Here is a 22,534-nt window from a genome sequence, read left to right on the forward strand (position 1 = left end):
CATTATACCTTTTCAGGACAGACCACCTTTGTCGAATTCCCCAAAGGAACTGTCGGCGAAGTACAAGGACCCTGTTCTGAGGGAGACACTTCTTCAGATGGTGATAGGAATGAAGGACAAAGAGGCAATAGAAGAGGTTCAGGATCCTTCCTCTCCGGGGTTTTACAACCGCCTGTTTTTAGTTCCAAAGGCATCCGGGGGATGGAGGCCAGTCTTGGACGTGAGCATTCTGAACAAATATGTGGAAAAGAAAAGTTCTCGATGGAGACTTCTGCCTCGGTACTTTCAGCCCTGCGAAGAGGAGACTGGATGGTCTCTCTAGACCTGCAGGATGCATATTTCCACGTTCCTATTCACCCGTCATCAAAGAAGTATCTCAGGTTTGTGATTCAAGGGAAAGTCTACCAGTTCAGGGCCTTGTGCTTCGGCCTCTCCACGGCTCCACAGGTATTTACGTATCTGATGCGGAACGTAGCCAGATGGCTACACCTGGAAGGCATAAGCGTCTCTCTGTACCTAGACGATTGGCTGATAAGAGCAAAATCCCAGGAACAATGTTTGGAGGATCTGAAGAAAACATTAGAATTGACAAAGGAATTAGGACTTCTCGTGAATCTCGAGAAATCGCAGATGACCCCCAGTCAGGACTTAGTCTATTTGGGGATTCAGATGAATTCTCGGGATTTTCGGGTTTTTCCGTCCCAAGAAAGGATTCTTCGGGGGATTCAGGAAAGTTACATCCTTCCTAAAGAAAGACAGGAGTTCAGCCAGGAGTGGCTGAGCCTTCTAGGGACTCTTTCTTCCCTGGAACAATTTGTATCCCTAGGAAGACTTCATCTAAGGCCTCTACAATTCTTCCTAAAGAGATCTTGGACTTGGAAGAAGGGCCATCTGTCGGACACTTTTCCGGTAACAATAGAGGTGAAGAAACACCTAAAGTGGTGGCTGCTCCCACTCAAAGAGAACAAGGGAGTGTCCCTAGAGGTTCGGAACCCAAACCAAATCTTGTTCTCAGACGCTTCAGAAACGGGATGGGGAGCGACTCTAGGGGCAAGAGAAGTCTCTGGCAAATGGAAGAAAGAACAGAGATTGGCATATAAATGCCAAAGAACTATATGCAGTGTTTCTGGCATTAAAATTCTTCGAGTCAGAAGTAAGAAATCAAGTGATTCAAGTCAACGCAGACAACACCACGGCGTTGGCTTATATAAAAGAAACAGGGGGGGACGCACTCGTTTTCCCTATTCGAGATAATGAAGGATCTGTTGTCATGGACGGAGGAGAGGAATATTACCCTCCTGACCAGATTTGTGAAAGGGGAAAGAAATATCAGAGCAGACAGGCTCAGCAGGACAAAACAAGTTCTCCCCACGGAGTGGACTCTGCACGAGCAAGTCTGCCAAAGACTGTGGAACCTGTGGGGAAGGCCGCAGATAGATTTGTTTGCGACGTTCCTGTCAAAGAGGATAGAGAACTTCTGCTCCTTAGTAGAAGACCCGAGAGCGATAGCGGTGGATGCCATGCTACTGGAGTGGTCGGGACTCGACGCTTACGCTTTCCCTCCATTCAAGTTGCTAGGAGTAGTGATGAAGAAGTTCGTAGCATCAACAAGGACGAGATTAACTCTCATCGCCCCGTTTTGGCCATCCCAAGATTGGTTCACAGAGGTACAGGAATGAACAATAGACTACCCAAGATCTCTTCCAAACAGGATAGATCTTCTCAGACAACCCCACTTCAAGAGGTTCCATCAAAACCTCCCCGCTCTCGCTCTGACTGCCTTTCGACTATCGAAAGATTGGTCAGAGCGAGAGGCTTTTCAAGCAAGGCTTCGAAAGCAATTGCTAGAGCCCGGAGATCGTCAACTATCCGGGTCTATCAATCGAAGTGGGATGTGTTTAGAAGATGGTGTAGGAAGAATAAGCTGTCCTCCTCCGATACCTCTGTGACCAATATAGCAGATTTTCTGTTATTCCTGAGAGAGGAATCCAATCTGTCCGTAGCTACAATAAAGGGATACCGAAGTATGCTCTCAGCGGTATTTAGAAATAGAGGCTTAAACTTGGCAGAGGATAGAGATTTGCACGATCTCATAAGATCGTTCGAGACGTCAAAATCTATATCCTCCACTCCGCCAAGTTGGAATCTGGATGTTGTCCTCAAATTCCTTACATCGGAAAAATTTGAACCTCCCGACCGTGCCTCGTTCAGGGATTGGAGGAGAAAGTGTGTCTCATAGCCTTAGCGATGGCTAAGAGAATAAGTGAAATCCATGCCCTAGATTCTCGGGTGGGTTTTAAGAAAGACGCAGCCATCTGTTCTTTTCAAACTCTGTTTTTGGCAAAAAAATGAGAACCCTTCGAAACCATGGCCAAGGAGTTTTGAGGTGAAAAGTCTTTCAAACTTAATGGGAGACGAAATTGAAAGAACTTTATGCCCGGTTAGAGCTCTTAGGTTCTATCTTAAAAAGAAAGAAGAGTTGAAGGCATGTAAACAAAGTCTATGGTGCGCAGTTCGGGACACGAAAAGACCAATGTCCAAGAATGCGCTAGCGTATTTTAGAAGTGTGATTATGGAAGCTCATAGCGATTGTGCAGAGGATTCCTTTAAATTATTACGAGTTAAAGCTCATGAGGTAAGAGCAGTGGCAACATCATTATCATTCCAAAATAATATGTCCATGAAGGACATTATTAATGCGACCTATAGGAGATGCAACTCGGTATTTGCATCCCACTATCTTAGAGATGTTAAAATTACCTACGACAAGTGCTTCTCTCTAGGTCCTTTTGTGTCTGCGGATACAGTGCTGGGACTGAGGACACATACCGATCCTTAAACTTTTATGAAAAGTCTAATACTTCCATACCATACTGGTGGGATGGGCTCTAACTTTCTTATCTGACGGCTAGTTGTTGCACAGGCGGCCATGGCCTTGTTTAGGTAAGGAACTTTGAGTTTATCTTACAGGATAGGCTTGGATAAAAACGGTGTCTTTGATTACGGAGATCTCCACTATTTGAGGCAGTTTTTTGTGTTACTATTGGTAAAAGTGCTTGGTGTCGCACAGGCGGCCATAGCCCTTGCTAGTGAGGAACTAGAAAGGTGCCTTTTAAACGGAGTAGTATTAAAGACATTGTCTAAATTCGTACATGGACCTCTCCTTTTAAGACAGTATCAGGATTTTCTGCTGACAAGAGTGCTTGGGCTAGCACAGGCGGCTTTTGGTGCTTTTGACAGTATGAGAATGTGTATAGGTCTTACAAGCGAGGTAGTACAAATTGAAATTATATTTGTTTATTTTTATTTTTATTTTTATTTATTTTTCATAAAGAATTTGGTGTAAAATATTGTGATTGAGTTTTTTGGTTGTTTGCAAGGAGTCCGGGGATGACTTCTTGCAATCTTAGATACAACATTTGGTTAGGTTAAGGTGATCAGGATCGGGATTGTGCTCCTTAGAAAAAAGGTTCTTGTCATATAAGTGGATTGAAACCCTTTGACATAGCCCTTATAGGATCGGCCAAGTAAGTGGATAAGACCCCTTTGGCAGACCTACAAGAACTCTTAGCAATAGATCAATATCTCGCTGAGGCTCTTGAGACTAAGCAGACTCCTGGGCATTAACCATGAAGTCTTCAGTCTAAACAGGTAGGAACCAAGGTTTTATGTTATTAATACCTACAACGATTGTTGTGTTTTCCTGTTAAATCAGTTATTAGCTGTCTTTACCCTCCTCCAATGGTGTGAATCAGCTATGTATATATCTGACAGGTAACTTGAATGTATAAAAATGATATTGTTATGATACAATAAAGTTTTATACATACTTACCTGGCAGATATATACAATTAAATTACCCACCCAGCCTCCCCTCAGGAGACAGATGGTGTAGAAAAAATCTGATGGAAAACGGGAATGGGTTCCTATTCCTGCCACCCAGCGGCGGCGTGGTGGATCACCTGACCTACCTGTAGCGTGTGCGCGAAATTCGAAATTCTGTCGGCGCGACGGAGTCAATAGCTATGTATATATCTGCCAGGTAAGTATGTATAAAACTTTATTGTATCATAACAATATCATATTTGCCGCTGTTATCCTGGAGTTTCGTCACTGGACAATGCCTTTGCCGCTGCCCTGTGATTATTAGCTCTTCTTCTGCTGGCAAATGTGCCTCATACAGTAGAAAAAGTCTAGCAGAATTTGGAGAAAAATAAGTCGAGGAGGAAGAGAGCTCAACAAGTGTCGTCACCTTCCTCCTTGTAATAATCATATTTTTCTTCAACCTCCTCCCCTTCAACTTCTAGGGCTCCCTGCCAAAGAAGGAGAAGGTAGTCTCCCCCACTAGGAAGTCTCGTCATGGGACTTCCAAGGGTCTGCCTCCTCGAACAGGAGGCAGTTGGGTCTTCTGTTGGCTCGTCTGTTCCTTCAGGAACAGGAAACATCACGCTGTCCCCAGGGTCTAGCATGTCAGGAGCCGTAGAAGCGCAATTTTCAGCTTGCACTTCTGCTGCTAGTCTTAAAGGTTCTGCCTGTAAGACTAGTTCTGTGTCGGGCACTCGTTTGTGAGATTACCAGAGTGCATGTAAATCTACAGATTCGTGTGCATCTAGAGTCAATGACGCTGAGTCCACACACCTTCACGACTCAGGCATGTAGTAGAAGAAAGGAGTGAATCGCTCAGGTAACTCATGCCATGCCGGTGATCTCCTGGTACCCAGGGTTGACATGATGTCCCGCGGTGAGACCGGGAGGGGCTCCCCCATTCAGTCCTCTTGAGAGGTTTCGGCCTTGATGATGACTGGGACACATGGAGGACGGTACCGGCCCTCGCCATTCAGGTACACTCAACTCCATCCAGACTTTGGGTGACTGACTGGTCTTGGTGGCAGCGTAAGTTTCTCCTGCCATGTGAGAGTTTTGTAACCTTCCTCGGGAAAGCGTTTCTCCAGGGTGAGAACGCTCTCCTAGACTCACGTCGTGGCCATCACCACCGCAGGTTGATGGCTGACCACGACTCTTCTGCTAGTTCTGCTAGCAAGGCGAGCAAGAGCGTCCAATCTTTCTCACCTATTCCCTCTACTTTCTATGGCTACACTGGGAAGGGTGAGATTAATAGGAGCTATGGAACTTGCAGAGTGCTCTCCACAGGATTCAGCGTCGGGGGACTATGTTTCTGGAAGGATCTTAGAGTCCCACCGGAAGTACGTCCACATTGTTGAGGAAGGATATTCCTCACCGTCTCAAAATCTGGTGTTTAGATTCTTAGGATTCGAACACCTGGAGACTCTGTTCTCCCTGGCTCTTTTTGTTCTTTGAACGGATTTCAGTTCACAGTCCCCATGAATTCTTTGGAATTTCTAGCACTCTGAATTGTTGTGGTCTTCTATGATCTGCAAACACTCGGGCCAGATGAGAATTCTTGACAATTGTTATTACAATGCCCGGGAATCTCTTTGAATGCTCAAATTCTTTGGAATTTCTGGCTTTCTCAGTGTTATGGTTTCCTGTAATTTCCAAACATTCAGGCGAGATGGACATCCCCGATAATTGTTATTACCAAAATCGCGAACTTGCTAATACAAAAATTGGGAGTCTCACTATGCAATTAAATTCCTTGGAATTTCTGGCGTTCTCAGAGTGGTTTGGTTTTCTGTGATTTCCAAACACTAGGGCAACAGGCATTCATGATAATTCTTACAATAATAATCAGGAGTCTTGCCGAGTGCCTGGATCCCTTGGTTTTGCTGGCACTCGACGAGTGCTCGGCTTCATCATGTTACTGAGAACCAGGGTGAGACAAGGCTCACTCAATTATTGTCTTGCAAGAGTCAGATTTTCTTGCAGAGTGTGGGAAATCTTATGAATTCTAGCGCTGCATTCATTATCACGAGTGCTGGGATAGCGAGACGAACCTTTACCAGTACAGATGAGTTCTCTCTTCAGTCTGGTTTGGAGTTATGGAGATTTGGAGTTATGCAGAGCTTGGTACTGCATGCAACACCTAGGTGAATGGTCAAGTACCGTCCTTGTGTCTTGGACCTTAGTGTCTGAACATGTAGGACAGCAGACAGAATCCCTCTTTATTGTTCTTCTTGGAGCTTTGGCCTCGAAGGAGAACAGTTAATTGGGAAGAAGTGATAGTTCTTTGCTGACGATTACCCCTTATTATTATGTAGTGGTGATCTGCTCAGCTCACTCGACTTGGCTTGACCAAATGAACTCTCTGCTCTTGATCAGTGCGGTCAGTTGCCATGGCATAGCACTCTCCCTTCCCATGTTGGCGAGAGTTTTCCCAGGGGTCGTTGTCTTTGTCATCTGACGCCTTCTCACCTCCCTCTTCGAAGGCTTCTACAGCCTAAGAAGAGGAAGGTAATTTCTCCACCCCTAAGAAGTTTTGCCTCGATACTTTTAAGGGTCTACATCCTTTCTCTTGGGAGGAAGCAGTTGGCTGTCTCTTTGACTCGCCTGCTTCTTCTGGAGCGGGAACCGGGAAGCTATCCCCAAATGTAGTGTCTTGGGAGCCTCAGGAGTTTGAACTCAGGTTTGTTCTCTTGTCTCTGGTTCCAAGGACGCTGCTCATGGAACCAGGGCTGTGTCGGTTACTCATGTGCGAGTCTCTCCGGGTGAACAACCTCCAAGGGGGTTTGTACACCCTCAGTCAGTGATGGGTAGTCTTCTCTCCATCATGACAGTGATGCAGGGCGAGAGAAGCGATCAAGCAGTGTTGGTGGCTAAGACCCACCTGTGAAAGCCAAAAATTAATATTCTTCAGGTGCCAAGATCGATGTCGCTGTTTGATTAAAGAGAAGATAGATGCATAGCAAAAAGTTCTTGCCAGCTTTTACTGCATTTAACTCAACTTTCACTCGTGTTTGTGCGAACAAAACAGATGTTTTTTCCCCCTCTACGTCCTAGGTTACACTGGGATGAAGAAGGGAACAAGAGGAACTACAGTCTACTCCCCAGAGTTCAAATCTGAGAAGCTATGTTTTTGGTTCAATCTTAGGATCTTACCAAACATACGTCAATCTGTTCAGGATGGATAGCAATGAGAAGTTTGAACACCTCATCAGTGTTACTGTTTTGGGAACAACCAGTTTGGCTTGAACTAGTTGTCTTCAATGTCCTGTTATCACCGTGGAAGTCTCCCTTTGGGACAGCTTCCTCCTTCGCTCTCTTCATTAGAGAATGAAGGTCTGCTTCCACTCCTTATTCTTGTCACTCAAATGAAGAAGAATTAGGCCGGAGCGCAATTTACAGGAACCTACGAACATACTAGTATATTCTACTTGTGACATGTGTCTGTTATCAGTTGCACCGTCCAATTAATAGACGCATATCTGTAAGTTAATCCTTCTGGTATGTGACCGAGACAAATAGTACCTTCTCTTGATTAACCTGAAACTCAGGAGAACCTTTCGGGCCTCCCAAGAGTTTGCATTATCACCGAACAAGAGGGTTTCTTTTCCTCCCATTTCGGTTAATGTGCAGATGCTCAAGTATATCTTTTTTGCGCTCTATGGTTCTAAGCCAAATGCATTCCAACATGGAATGTACTACCAGGCAACTCAGTATAAGGAGTTGAGGTAGGGGCAGAGTACTGCCTTCTCTCCGAGATTCTGTTCGTCTTAGTATTGTGTCTCCTCTATCAAGGATTAACTACCATTTTGTTCATGAAACTTACCTGTCAGATATATATATAGCTGTATTTTCTGAAGTCCAACAGAATTTTAAAAACTTCCGACACACGCAGTGGTCGGCCAGGTGGTTAGTACCCATTCCCGCCGCTGGGAGGCGGGTATCAGGAACCATTCCCATTTTCTATTCATAATTTTTCTGTCGCCGGTGCTGAAAACACCTGTTTTCAGTACCTCCGTCTTAGGATTTTGGAAACTTCATTGCCGCTAAGTATCCTAATTGTCTTTTGATTTATTTACTTGGATTTGTGGGATTTGTGGCTAGGCATACGCTATCTTAAATTGATTTGAATTTGATTCATTTTTGCATAAAATATCTGAATCTAGTTAGGCTAGTTTCAGACGGGGTTGTCTGCAAAGATAAAGTGTGGCTACCGAAAGCTTCGGTAGATCCTCACTTGGTATGTACGAGGGGTATGGGTCTTGCTTCTTTGTTGAGATTTGTCATGTAAGGAGTGTGAGACTTTGTCTATTCCGTAAGGAAGACGTATGATTCGTATGTACGCAATTAATCAGTAAACATGTCTAATTCCGTAAGGAAGACGTATGATTCGTATGTACGCAATTAATCAGTAACAAAAGTCAGGGTAGTGAACCTGCTAACCTTCCTGTAGACTTTATTTTGCCTAACCCTTTAGTATGGCCTACGGGCTATGAATATGTCTACGAGAGGTGCTCGCTCTCCTTCATTGCTGTGAAGTGCTACTTCTGTAATTGTTACTCCTAACCCTGCAGTGTTGCCTTCGGGCCCTAAGCAGTGTCTGTAGAGAAATTGCCCTTTCTCTGATACTCTTTCGATTCGTAACTTAGAATCGAAAGTGCTTGCTTTAGAGAGTAAAAGTGAAGTGCAGAAGTGCAGTGATACCCCATGTGTAGTGGAGGGTGCGTCAGATCGGCCTCGTTTCGCCTCTAGGCCGGGACCTCTGCTTGACTCCCAGGACCCGGGGAGGGAGCATGTCGAAAGCCTAAGGAGGGTTACAAGGAACCCCCACCGATCTGGCGTGCCTTCGGCGGAAGTTTATGATGAAAATCCCCCAGACTGCCCAAAGTGCATGGTGCGCGTGCACGAATCCTGAAAGATTGCTTCTCGTCCTCCGAAGCGTCCTCCCAGTGCAGGGGTTGGAGCTTTCGGAAGGACTCGCGCCCTCTAAATAGAAGCTTTATAGAAGAGGACGCTTCACGTCCTCTCTCTCTCTCTCTCTCGTTATGCGTTTCAGTGAGAAGTAAGAAGGCGAACGTCGCTGAACTCGTGTCCGTCTTTCCACCGAGAAATACGTAAAAGAAGTCATAGTAGCAGGAAGCTTTTGAGAGCGGACGCCCGGGACGCTCGGATGGACTCCAGGCGCACGCCAGGGTGGACGCCGAGACGCCGCGCGCGCCAGTGGACGCCGACGCGCGCTCCAGTGGACGCCGAACGCGCGCCAGTGGACGCCGAGCGTGCACCAGCGCACGCCAGGTGTGTCGCCTGGCTGAACGTTTCTGTTGAACTCTTCAAGCTCTTGTTTCAGATTTGGGCCTAAAGAATTTTTACCTCTACCTTCGGTGATACCTTCTACCTCACCTGCAAAGAATGTGAAGTAGGCAGTGCTTCGGAGGAAGCTTAAAGTGAACAGACAACTTCTTCTTCGAAACCCAGCAAGACATCGGGTTTCGTGAATTCAAGAGGTCTCTGTCAATTAATATTGCTTTTCGCATAGGTGGATGGAGTTAAGGAAAGCTCTAGGGAAGATCTCGTTTGCTCTACCGCAACCTTTGCCATTCTGCCAATAAATTTAAGTTGCCACTACCGCAGTCAAGACTTTGCGATAAGGCAGTTACGGGTTATGTAAGGCTCGATGTCCTGCACGTCAGGACTCTCGGCAACGTTCAGTAGGATTCTTGCAAAGGCACTCATCAAAAGGACGCTCTTCAGGAAAGCGCAAGACAGGACTTCCTTTGCCATACTGCCAATAAATTTTAAGCTTTAGCAGGCATTAGTTGTGATTACGGGAGAGGAAGCTGGTTGGAGAGTTTCTTCCTCTTCCCAGGATAATTTTGCAAGCTTTTTAGCCCATCTGAAAGGGTTTTTCAGATGATAGATTTTGTTAGTTTCTAGTCGGGACTACGCTGCCGAATTGAACATCGTCGTTCTACCTGCCGTAAGCCCAGTATCTTAACAGGATTCTTGCCCCTTCCTCGTTTGAGACGGGAATCGGAAAAATTAAATGCTCGACTTCCTGGATTACGTTTTGTCAATTCAGTGACTTTCCCCCATTGACAATATACTTTCGTTTTGTCAAGTAAGTGGGTATCCCCTCATTGACAAAATATCTCTTTGTCCCGTAAATGGGTTAGTTCTCATTGACAAACATCTCATTAACTTGATATTGCGTAAGCGAATAAGCTCTTATTGACAAGATTCGGAAGAGCTCTCATTCGTCATTCGCAGACTCGTACAAGAAATAGACTTGTAGACTACGTCAATGAACGCTTATGTCCAATAACATAAGAAGCTTGAGCTGACTGCTTCGATTCTCTTAAGTTTTGTTCATGAAACTTGCCTGTCAGATATGTATGTAGCTGTATTTCCGAATTCAGCTTTATATATAGTCTGCCAGGTAAGTATGAACAAACTTTATTGTGATATAATTTCATATTTTGCCTTGCGTTATTTTACTTCTGGTTGGTTCAAGTCATATACGCTTGCTGTAGTTACCTCTTCGGATGGCAACCGAGAGTTCTATTGTCTATTTTAAGGACATTTAATCGTTACTCCCTGCAGCCTTCCAGGAGTTTCCGATTTATCTTTTACCGTTATATGGTAGTGTTCTGACGACACAACCGCATCTATATATTTAGCGTTTTCTGTTTCGCTTAAATATACCAGCTTGAGAGTCTTTCTGCTAAAAAAATAACGACCTATTTCTTCGTAGAATAGGGTAGCTGGCAACTAGACATAAAGTTAAGAGACGACGTTCGTAAGCTGCTGGCTGCTGCTGTCACGCTGTGTCTGTCCTCCAGTCCAACCGAGCCAGTAACAGATCGTGCGCTGTCTTGCGCTGTAGGTTACGTCTCTCTCTCCTGCGGGATTGACTGACTAACCGTATCTTTGTGCTGACGGTTACGTCTCTCCTGCGGGATTGACTGACTAAAAAAAAAAACTTGTATTCTGTCCTACAATCACGGACTTTAGCCTAAGATTGAGGGGATTTCTTACGTGAATGAAATAAACGTGCATTCGTTTTGCCTTACTATGTTCAATACAGAGTTATTTCTTAATCCTTTCGGTGCTCGTTACCGCACGGTATGGAACTACGAGTCTACCGCAACATTGCACTTTTATTTGCTCTCTTGCTTAGGCAAAGCGCAGCCTTATTAGGGAAGTAAGCATACTCGGGGAGGGAATGGATGAGCTTGCTGGGGACCATTTCCTTCCTGAAGAAGTTTGTTTCCCCGAATAGACTGCAATTCAGACCACAGTTTTTTCCTACCGGGAAACTGAAATATTATTCTAGATCTAGGAATGATTCTGAACATCTCTCAGTGCGTCTATCACCGGAGGTGATAGTAAGAAGGTGCCGGACATCTGGATAGGGTTTCAGATGTCCTGGATCTTAATCTGAAAGAAGTAAAAGCGATTCGGTAGTCCCTCCAGTCCTCGAAACTGAGTTTTGGGAACACGTGGTCCAGATCAACTCTGATATTCCACAGCTCTCTCATATCTTAAGAAGTATCTTCTCTCGGTCCTTGTTCGAGTTTACGAGAAAGAGCCTATTATAACAACCGGCGTAGAATGTAACGATCCTCTCCAGGTTCTTTACAGGATTGCAAAAGTCCGTACGAATTGTCTCGATCGACGGCAGCAACTATTCACTTCCGAGTGGAATCTTTCTTTAGAAGTAAGTTGAGAGTTGTGTAGACTTTAGGGACGCCCTTTCATTTTTTTTCTTCTCTTCGATATGTTGAGGACGAAGAGGCTTCTTCTTCTCTGCTCCCTTATTCGTCCGGGATCGGGATCGTACCATTAAACGCCATCCTATGATATTGAACGGGGATGGATGTTTAGTCTCTTTTCCCCTTTTTCAATCGCTTAGGAAAGGTAATAAGAGGATTTATGACGTCACAGGGAGCGCAATGAACGCTGATCGCCCCATGTTGGCCTTCAGGAATCATGGAATTCACAGAGGTACATACTTCCTAGTTCACTTTCCAAGGACCTTTTCCGAGAGATTCGGTCTACTCTAACTCGAAAGGTACCTATAACCTCTCCGCTCTGAGTCTGACTACGTTCAGACTATCGAGATGTTGACAGGAATAAGATTACCGACTTCCATTTCCGTCTGAAGAATGGGATAAGCTGGCAGTCACAACTATTAAAGAATATGCAAATATGTTGTTGACGGCCTTTGGGCTCAGAGATTTGCGTCTGTCAAACAACAAAGCCCTTCACGATCTTTGAGTTCTGTGGAATCTCGAAACTTGCTCACCATCTACTTTTTGTCTCACCTGGTTTTCTCGGAGTCAGGACACTCGTGCGAGATCAGGCGACATATAGTAGCCCTGAGTTTCTTGTTGACGAAGTCGGTTGCGTTTATACACCCCCGATGATCGTGTAACATGACCAGGTTGGACTGTCAGGCATTCTTCCTTCGGACTGAATCGCCTTTTTGCTCCTCGCTCCTTTCTCCTGGCACCAGAAGCTCGAGTCATGGAGTTGATTCGCTGACGACGTTGGGTTGCGTTGATACACCCCAAGGTTTGCTTAGATTGAATCGCCCAGGCAGTCCAGACACTCATCCTTCAGCGAAGAATAGTGCCTTATGGTCTTCAGGGTACAGCCTTGCTGTCCTTGATTCGTCTGACTGGTCAACTGGTCGGTCACCTGACTTTAGTACAGACGGACTGACTGTGCATGTCCAGATCGAAGCTTTCAATATGGAACTTAGACGTAAGTCTGAAGTTCTTGATGTCAAAGCATTCGAACCTCTCCTTCCTGTTAACTTCTTGCATGTGATCAGGAAGGCCTTCTTCTAACCACCCTAGATACGACAAAGAGGGTTAGTGAAATTTTAAGCCATCGTCACAAGTTTGGCTTTAGAGAACACAAGGCGGTGTGCTCTCTAAGCCTTCCGTTGTGGCCTAAGAATGGAAAACCCGTTTTGTCCTTGGGCCAGGAGCTTGGAAGCAAGGATGGCACAAGTTAGTGGCAGGAGCCAGAGAGAGTCCTGTGCCCTGTCGGGTCTCTCAAGTTTTATCTACATAAAACTCAAGAAAGTCGAAGTCACATTCGGGCAATCTGCAGTGTTCCGAAAAGACAGACTTGCCCATATCGAAGAACACCCAGGCTTTAGCGTAAGGAGTTCTTTCAAAAATGCTCCTTCATTGTGTTTGCACAAAGATTTGAAATCTTTTTATCTGAATGCTCACGAGGTGAGGGCGCGGCCTCGGAAGCATTTCAACAGAGCATGGCACTCAGCAACATCCTGATCCATGTTTTAGCGAAGCAACTCTGTGTTCACTTCACACTCTGCTGAGATGTGAAGATGGCATATGAGATCTGCTGCTCGCTAGGGCCATAGTGTCTGCAGCAACATCCTGAGTCCCATGTTTTAGCGAAGCAACTCTGTGTTCACTTCACACTCCTGCGAGATGTGAAGATGGCATATGAGATCTGCTGCTCGCTAGGGCCATACGTGTCTGCAGACACCAATCTTGGGGGCAAGAAGTACCACTCATCCTATCCTGTAGAAAAATGGTTAGGAAGAGCTCTTAATTTAGTTGTTGAGTCGCCGACAACGGCGACTTCTTAAACTCTTAAGCCTTAGTTAAAACACCTTAAACTTTGGCTATGTTGGTCAGGTGGTGATATACATATATAATATCATATATTATTATAATATATATATATATACATTTATTTTAACTTCTTAGCCCTCATGGTATATGGTCCAATATGGTATAGTCAACGTCGTGGTCTCGCCCCTGTTGACACGATCATCTGGAGTGCACCAGCTATATAGGTCTCTACCTCGCTGGCAACTCTAGTAGCACAAGCAGACTTACGTGGCAGTAACCACGAAGCCAGCTATGCTAACAGGTGGAACCAAGATGTAAATCATCTGCATGCATTTGTTTCCCAAAAATCCTTCATATTCTGTCCCTCCCTTCCCACCTCCAAAGGTGGGATTCAGCTATATATATATCTGACAGGTAAGTTTCATGAACAAAATGATATTGTTATGATACAATAAAGTTTGTTCATACTTACCTGGCAGATATATATAATGAAGTACCCACCCACCTCCCCTCAGGGGACAGTTGAAATAAAAATTATGAATAGAAAATGGGAATGGTTCCTGATACCCGCCTCCCAGCGGCGGGAATGGGTACTAACCACCTGGCCGACCACTGCGTGTGTCGGAAGTTTTTAAAATTCTGTCGGACTTCAGAAAATACAGCTATATATATATCTGCCAGGTAAGTATGAACAAACTTTATTGTATCATAACAATATCATTTTGAATCTCTCTGTCCAGCCATCACAGACTTAGGTCTCTGGTTGGCTTGAAATTCTCACATAAGCACATGTCTCGTGCTCCATATTTGCCGTTGCTAGAATTTTCAGACAAATATATCTCAGAATTATTATCATCTTTCTGTTTACCTCACGGTATAACTGAAGTCTGTAGTCTTCTGTTCCATTGCACCTACCCCATTGGCCACTGCTATGACACAGAATAATTTTTTTCAGACAATTTGAGTTTTGTCTTCTGACAATTTTTCTAATTTGTAAGGTGTTCAATTATTCTTTGTTCACCCCAAATTGAAAACGAATAAAGGAAGACTTCGCCTGTTCTCTGCCCGACTAGCTCTGCTTCCAGAGTAGACAGAAAAGTTTCCCCCAGATCCAGCCCATGAGAAGGAGTTCTTCAGGCAGTACAATCCCTGTGTTTTCATTGCTAAAAGTCCTCCCGTCTTCATTGCAAGCACTGTCTTTCTTGCCGAGCAGCAATGAAATAGTGGAATAACTTTTTCAGTCCTCTGTAAAACACCAGGGGATTAGAGCAGTCTTCACTGGTTGGTGTCATCAACGTTACTTTTTCTGTGATCAGAATCGGAAGAGTTAACTTCTCTCCAATTCAACTGTGAAGACTTTGGTCCACATTCATCTTAGTCATTCACCAAGTAGTATTGTTTTTCCTTAGTTAAGATTCAACTACTGATGAGAAACTTCTAATGTGCACAAAACTCGTGAGAATCTTCATCTCGTCTCTCAACGTTGGGGGCTAAGAAGATAGACAATTTGCATGGTTCGTTTTCAACATCACATTTCAAAATGTGTCGTCATGACTCCGTTTCGGATGCGCAATCATTTTGGCATCTGTTGACAAGTCTGAATCCTTCATGATCTCCTTCACTTTGGACTTTGTAGTGGTTGATCCAGATCGTCTTACTTTGTCCTGTTGGTGTGCTGCTGTACCTAGGAAGGATCGACACCCTTCATTGAGTTTTGATATTTTTATCCACTGCTGTCTCCCAATGCAGAAGTGTCTAAGGACATGTCTTCCTCCGAGTCCTATGTGATCGTGAAAAACTCCTCTACAGTTGGATACGTCCACTGTACACTCCCACAGAGAGCTATCAGTGCCAGTGACTTGGTATCTTTCATCACTCCGAAGAATATGTCAGACTGGAAGATTGATGGGGTCTCATTACGACCACATTTATATCTTTCATCCTTTGGGTCTGCCCACAGGTCCTTGGAACCTCTTTTCCTTGGACCAGTGGTGGATGCTCACAAGTTGTGTTTTCTTACCCGGATCCTTCAAGAGGACAAGTTACATCTCGCCTATTGTTGTGTGATTCTAGAAGCAAGAAGGTTGTGAGAGTGACTGGCCTCTCCAACTTCCTCTCCACACCCTTCTCCTCTTCCCTCAGGTTGAGGATAGGACTCAAACTTACACTTGCTGGTCTGGCGATTGATGTGGTAAGCTTGCACATCGAGTTTCCTTTCTATTTTTCTTATCAGAATCATAGAAGCAATCCCACTCCTTCCTCTAGCAAGGGGAGGAAGGAGACTGGCAATAATGCAAACCCGTACCAGAACTTTGCATTAATACTTCCGGCTCTTAACTATTCTTTCCAGCCCATTTTCTGATGAGTCACAATTCCTCACTCATTTCAAAAAGGCTAGAGGTCTGACTCTTGATCATGCATTTCCTATACTCTGATCAAGTTATCAGAGGCAGGGCACTCCTCTTTGCTCTTATGACCAGGAGGAATAACCCAGGTGTGCTGAACTCCAGTCAGTTATAGAGGCTCGCTCACATTCCTCCCACCAATCAGTGTCTTCCTAATGTAAAGGACTGAGGGTTTGTTTATCGTGTAAGAACAAATCACAATTTTTTATGGTAAAGTGTGTTTTTCCTAACTATACAAATCTGAGGTCCTTTACATTTATGCCCACCTCATGCCACCTCTTAATCTGAAACCTTGGCTGAAAGGCAAAGTGGAGTGTTTATATCCGGGCAGGTGGGCCTATCCGCCTACCAGATGGTAGTTTCTGCCTAACCACTTGTTCAAAAATTTAACGGATGTATTCCATCCTACGCGGAAAGTAATTCCTAATGTAAAGGACCTTAGGTTTGTATAGTTAGAAAAAATACCATTCACTTAAAAAAATTTTGATTTTTCGGCGATATTCACCGCTAGAGAAGCGCCATAAAACCAGATCACCGATGACTGGGGACTGCTTGTATTGCTTTTTCAGGGGTAGAGTCAGGGCTGGAGCAGGTGTGCACTTCCCTAGGGCTAATAGGCCCCCTTTGGTGAGTGGGTTATTCACCCACCTGAATAGGCCTCCTGTGGTGACTCACTCAGTGGTTAACAACAACTACTGTCACTGACTCAACACAGGTTTGCTACAGTGCCGAAGATGATGTTTGCCCCTCACCTCACCAATGTGAAGGTGTGCCACCTCCTCCTGGCTTCAGGGTGGCACCTCCACCTGCTCCTGCTGTGGCACTATCCCCACTGATAGTGTTTGAGGTTATATCTCCACTGCTGACCTGTCACTGCTCCAGCCCAGTCGTTTGCTGCTCTTTGGATGGGGGATCTGACTGGCATCATGAGAAAGCTGACGAAGAAGTCGAAGAAGAGGTCCCGCCTGGTATCTTCATCTTCATCGTTGTCTTTGTCGTCGTCGTCTTCTGCAGCCTCCTCACCTCCCTCTTTGAAGACTTGAAGCACTAAGAAGAGGGAGGTAGCCTCTCCGCCCCCTAAGAAATCCTGTCATGGGACTTCGAAGGCTCTGCCTCCTCCCGCTGAGGAAGCAGTTGGTTGTCTCGTCAGCTCACCTGTTCCTTCGGGAGCAGGAACTGTAATGCTTTCCCTGGGGTCTAGCATTGTTGTAGCCACAGGAGTGCAGACTTTGCTTCGTGCTCCTGCCTCTGGTTTGAAGGTTCTGCCCCTAGAACTGGAGTTCCATTGGGGGCTCGTTTGAGACTCCTCAAGTGCATGACCCTCTAAGAAGGGATGTGTGTCCAAGATTGGTGCCGGAGAGCCATCTCACTGTCCTGACTCTGGTGCAGGGTGAGAGAAAGGGTTGAGTCATGCAGGTGACTTGCCCTTGCCTGCGAGCACTAGACCTACTACTCCCGCAGGTACCAGGGGAGATGTCGCTGTCTCGCGAGACAAGGCATCTGGTGAGGCAAGGAGGAGGTCCCCTGTGTTGTATTCTTTGTGCGAGGTTTCAGCCAACCAGTTGCTTGCTCAACTCTACCTGACTCTTGCTTGCACTTGCACAAGTGAACCATTCTGGTGTAGGCTAGCGCTGCAAGTGGAGGGTGAGAACCTCTACGCTGTCCTTGGGAAAGCGTTTTACCGAGGCAAAAATGCTTTCTTATATACTCGTTTCACCATCATCACTGTGGGTTGATGATCGCATGCAGCTCAATTCTTCTGTTTCTGCCAGCAGGGCGAGGGAGAGCATCTGATCCTTCTCTCATGTTCCTTCTACTTCCTGAGGTTTTACTGGGAGGGATGAGGCAAACAGGAGGAACTATGGGGAGGGCTCTCTCCAGAGTTTGGCAGCAAGGGCCTATGTTCTTGAAACAGTCTTAGGACCACACTGGATGTACACCCAAACTGTGCAGGATGGGTTTAGGGGGTCTGGCAAGGTTCTCCCTCCTTCAGGGTTAGTTGATTGGGAGGACCACACTCTTGAAGGACTTGAAGGTCCTTTGTCTAGAGATGCGGACACCCCCAAGATACAGAGGACTTTTTGCCAGGTTGTAGTGCTGATTCATCAGCGCAATGATCTCGGGAAGCAACCTCGCCTCTTCAGTTAATTTCCCCTCTCGTCTTGAATTCTTCTGTGGGCCTAAAAAGAAACCTAAGGTTTCAATGCGGCTGCTGTGACTGTCTCTTGCTTATGTTGTGTTAGACCAGGTGAATAATCTTGTCTCAGGGCAGGAAAGTTTACTTTGGTCTAACCATTCAGACAAGATGCTTTGTCTAACCATTCATACGAGATGCCTCATCCTCCTGTGTCTCACCATTGGTGGGGGGTTGCCTTTCGAGCCATTATGCAACATGGGAGTGATATGGAGCTGAGATCTGGGTAGTAAATGCCCTTTGGGAGGGATATCTGCTCCCCTTCGACTCTTGGCCACCTCTCACCAACTCTCCAGTCTGTATCCAGACATACTTCGACGGTTCGCAGGACCTATCTGAAGCAAGAAGTGCAGGAAATGCTGAGCAAGGGGGCTGTGGAAGTCGTGTCCGACCAGTCTCCAGGGTTTTACAGCTGGGTCTTGTAGAGAAGACCTCATGGGGCTGGAGACCGGTCTTAGACCTCTCTCCCCTGAACCGATTTGTTCGCCTGACTAGGTTCAAGATGGATTTGGTATGATCATTACTCGCCTCCATGAGGGAGAATGACCTCATGCTTATGGTGGACTTGAAGGATGCATATTTCCAGATACCCATCCATCAGTCCCCTCCTAAGTACCTTCGCTTTATCCTCGGGGAGACGGTGCATCAGTTCAGGGCACACTGTTTCGGGCTCTCGGCTGCTTCCCAGGTGTTCGTGACAGTGTTCAACCTGGTGTCAGCTTGGCGCATTTGCTTGGGATACGTCTGTTGAGGTATCAACGATTGGCTTGTCATGGCAGTGACTACAGGACAGAGATTGCCTTCTTGACTTTTGTCATGATCTGGGAATTGTGATAAATTTCGAGAATGTAGTCGCTGACAAGCTCAGCCACCATAGTCAAGTGATAGGGACCGAGTGGTCCCTACAATCAGACATAACAGAAAGGCTTTTCAATCTGTGGGGGTGACTAGTTGTAGACTTGTTCACCACCCGGTACAACAGAAAGTTACAGACTTTCTGCTCCTTTGTACCTCACCCATGGGCCACTGCAGAGGACGAGTTCCAACATTCGTGGGACAACCTCAAGGTGTACACCTATCCCCTGTTTTGTCTGATTCGCAAGGTGATCAGCCGAGTGCTGACCGCTTTGAATCTCAGGATTATTACGGTGTCAACCACACGTAGAATGGTACCATCAGTTAGTGCCTTCCCTGTGTCTTCACCACTGGAGGTTATCCACCATCTGTTGCGAGTGAGAAGCTTCTCTTGCTGAGCAGCAACAGAGAAGGGCGGATACCTCAGACAGTCCTCGCAGCGGTATACTACCAGGTAAAGTGGGTCATCTTCTGTGGTTGGTGTCATGGATGGGGTCTCTTTCTGGTCAGAGCCACTCTTCAGCAGGTTGCGGACTTCCTCATCTTCCTTCTCAAAGAGAAGCTTCTCTCTGTTCAAGCTGTAAAAGGCCTTAGGGCAGCAATAGGCCTGGTCTTAAAGCTGGAGGGCATACATATCTCTTCCTCCCTAGAGATATCTGCTCATGAGGAACTTCGATAGGTACTATTGCTCACCGAGGGATCTCAGGCCTCCTGCATGGGATGTGACTCTCTTGTTGCAGATCCTGTCTCGTTCACCAATACTGCAGCTCTGAATGACCTTTGCAGGTCCCAGCGCTTGGGCTATGCCCTAAATTCCATAATCAATCAATCAATCATTATGAGAGTCATCCGATAGGGATCTGACCCTTAAGACCATTTTCCTGCTTGCCTGACATCGGCGAAGAGAGTTGGTGAACTGCATGGACTTTCCTTTGACGTAAAATGATTTTTTCCCAGATTTTGTAGCGAAGACTCAGAACCCATCGGTTCCTGATGCTAGGTTCAAGTCTTGAATGATCCCTTCCCTGAGTGACTTTGTTGGTGATGATCTGAACGAGATGCTGCTTTGTCCCATTAAAGTGCTATGGCACTATCTGAAGAAGACTTAACATCTCTGGCTCTCTGGCCCTCTGGACCTGAGTGTCAACAACTCTTTGTTAGCACTGGAGGTTCCAAGAAAGAGGTGTCCAAGGTGGCTGGATATTAAATGAAAATTGGCACTAACCGAAAATCAGAGATTTTTTTGCGCTTATGAAGCTGATAACTGGATTTTGGTGTCAATAACCGGAGTTTGGTGCTGATAACCGGTTACTATTGGCACCTCTCTTAGGTATGTATCAACGCCAATATACTCTATTATCGGCGTTGATAATCTGTTTTCTTCACTAGACAAGCTCCATAACACTGGATCGCCGATAAAGCCCGCCACTAACATTCAGTTATGCCTGCACAGTAATAACTGTGAAGTCCAACTGTGCAGGCAAATCTTCGCCACTAACGATACAGGCAGTTTCCTCATTTCTCTGTAGGAGCCATGGCATCAACACACGATGCTCTGGCTGTAATTGGCTTGTTGACATCATAAAAAAATTCATACACATCGAGTAAGACGTCCAGTGAAAGAGTGGTTGATAAAAACGAATTAAATATTCCCATGTGAATTTGTTAAAAGTTTAAATTTGACCCCAAGGAGTTTCATAATGTTTATGGAATATTTTATGAATGAAGAAAGCGTTCCATGGAAAGATAATAATTAAGATTGTAATTGTTTGCTTTCGTTTCAAAGAAGACCCATATACTAGGCCTAATATTTTTTTCTATTTCATTAAAAGGGATAATACTGATTTGTTTACGTTTAAAGATTGACATTTTATGACATGTTACAATGAATGAAAATCCTTAGTTTACTACTGTCTTCTTGTGTTTCATCACTGTGTTGATTAGTCTAATTTCATTTAAAAGTGAACTTCTGTGAGATGTAAGTAATGAAAAAACATACATAGTCCAATTTTGTTTTGTCAGAAAGTAGAATATTGCTTTATTCTCAATTTAAAAATGATTTACATACATGGTGCATAATCATGAATAGACACAAATAGGTCTATTCTTGTCTTACATTATTTTGTCATAATAAATATTCTCAATGAAAAACTGTCTTGCATATATGGTTTATAACTACGATTAACATACATAGGCTCAATTTGTTACAATAGCCTTTGGATTTGACTTGCCAAAACAAAGTCTCATTCATATAGAAGGTTTCAATGAAATCTACAAGACATTCAGGAATGATGCTGCCGCTTTCAGCCGTCCATATACACTATTATTTTTCCCGTGGAAAAATGGCAAAATTATAAATTATATTATTCTGACTTCCGTATCAATTACTAAAAACAATTAAATCCAATATATCATCAATTTAGGTATAAACACTTTTCAATTTAATAAAATATATCTCAATGCTCTTAATTAGTATATGTCATCTGTCTGCGGACGGACAGCGAACTGAGCCAAAAAAGTTGCCTCAACCACATTAAATTTGTAATGCACGTGCGCAGCCATTTGGACTGAGGTTCATCGATTGAGATGAGATATTTACTCAGGCCTCCTGTGCAGGCCAGAAAAACTCTGCAGGTTGTCCACACTAACGTTCAGTTAAGACTGTGCAGGCATAACTGAACATTAGTGGCAGGCTTAACTGAGCTGCTGATAACTGGGGATTGCCTGTATTTCTCTCTGGCTTCATGAGACGATCCAGAAGGTGTACTCTGCTGCTGGCTAAGAAGACACTGGTACCCTTTGTCTGAGAGCTCACAAAGTCAGGAGTATTCACCCTTCCCTTGCATTCAGTAAGAACCTGTTGGTTCAACAAGTACTGAAGGCAGGGGTATGGTCACACCAGACCACCTTCACTTCACACTACCTTTGGGATATTGCCCACAGGTCCTTGGACACTTTTTCCTTGGAACCAGTGGTGGTGGCTCAACAAGTTGTGTGACTTACCCAGCTCTTTAACAGGACAAGGTTGCATCTCGCCTTTGTTGTATGGTATGAATGTGTATGACTGCGGGAGTGACTTGCTCTCCTTCATCCTACTCTCTTCCTTCAGGCAGAGTACACGGACCATTTCATGCTGGACCTGGCAGCTGGTACAGGTAATCCACTCCTTAGAGTTACCAAACCATTTTCTTTTGATTAGGTGGGAAGGAGACATTGACATAAGACAAATACAATGATTGCAATTGCCTTATTGTCTCCAACATTATGGTTCTTTGCTTTTCTTGTGGAAGCCTCAACCACCTCCACATGAGATAACTCAAAAGGCTGACATTGATCTCACACTTCAAAACACTGATCAAATGTCAGTGGCTGGATTTCCTTCCTTGCTCTTGTGACCAGGAAGGGAATCTCAGGTGTGCTGAACTCCAGTTGGTTCATAGAGGCTCACTTAGATTCCTCCCACCAATCAGCAAGTCTTCCTATTGTAAAGACCAGGGGTTTGTGTATAGTGTAGGAACAAATAACAATTATTGAAAGTAAATTGCATTATTCCTACTATGTATACAAACCTGAGGTCTTTTTACACTCATGCCACCCCTCAACCT

The 22,534-nt window shown here is 44.9% G+C and overlaps 1 protein-coding gene across 1 annotated transcript in view; it reads left to right on the forward strand.

Moving 5' to 3' along the window:
• LOC135198582 (leucine-rich repeat and WD repeat-containing protein 1-like) overlaps window positions 1-22,534 on the forward strand; it is a 178,260-nt gene that overhangs the window by 72,519 nt on the left and 83,207 nt on the right. The gene's annotated exons all lie outside the window — the stretch shown is intronic.

The sequence above is a fragment of the Macrobrachium nipponense genome, chromosome 22 (assembly GCF_015104395.2).
Source record: "Macrobrachium nipponense isolate FS-2020 chromosome 22, ASM1510439v2, whole genome shotgun sequence".
NCBI lineage: Eukaryota > Metazoa > Arthropoda > Malacostraca > Decapoda > Palaemonidae > Macrobrachium > Macrobrachium nipponense.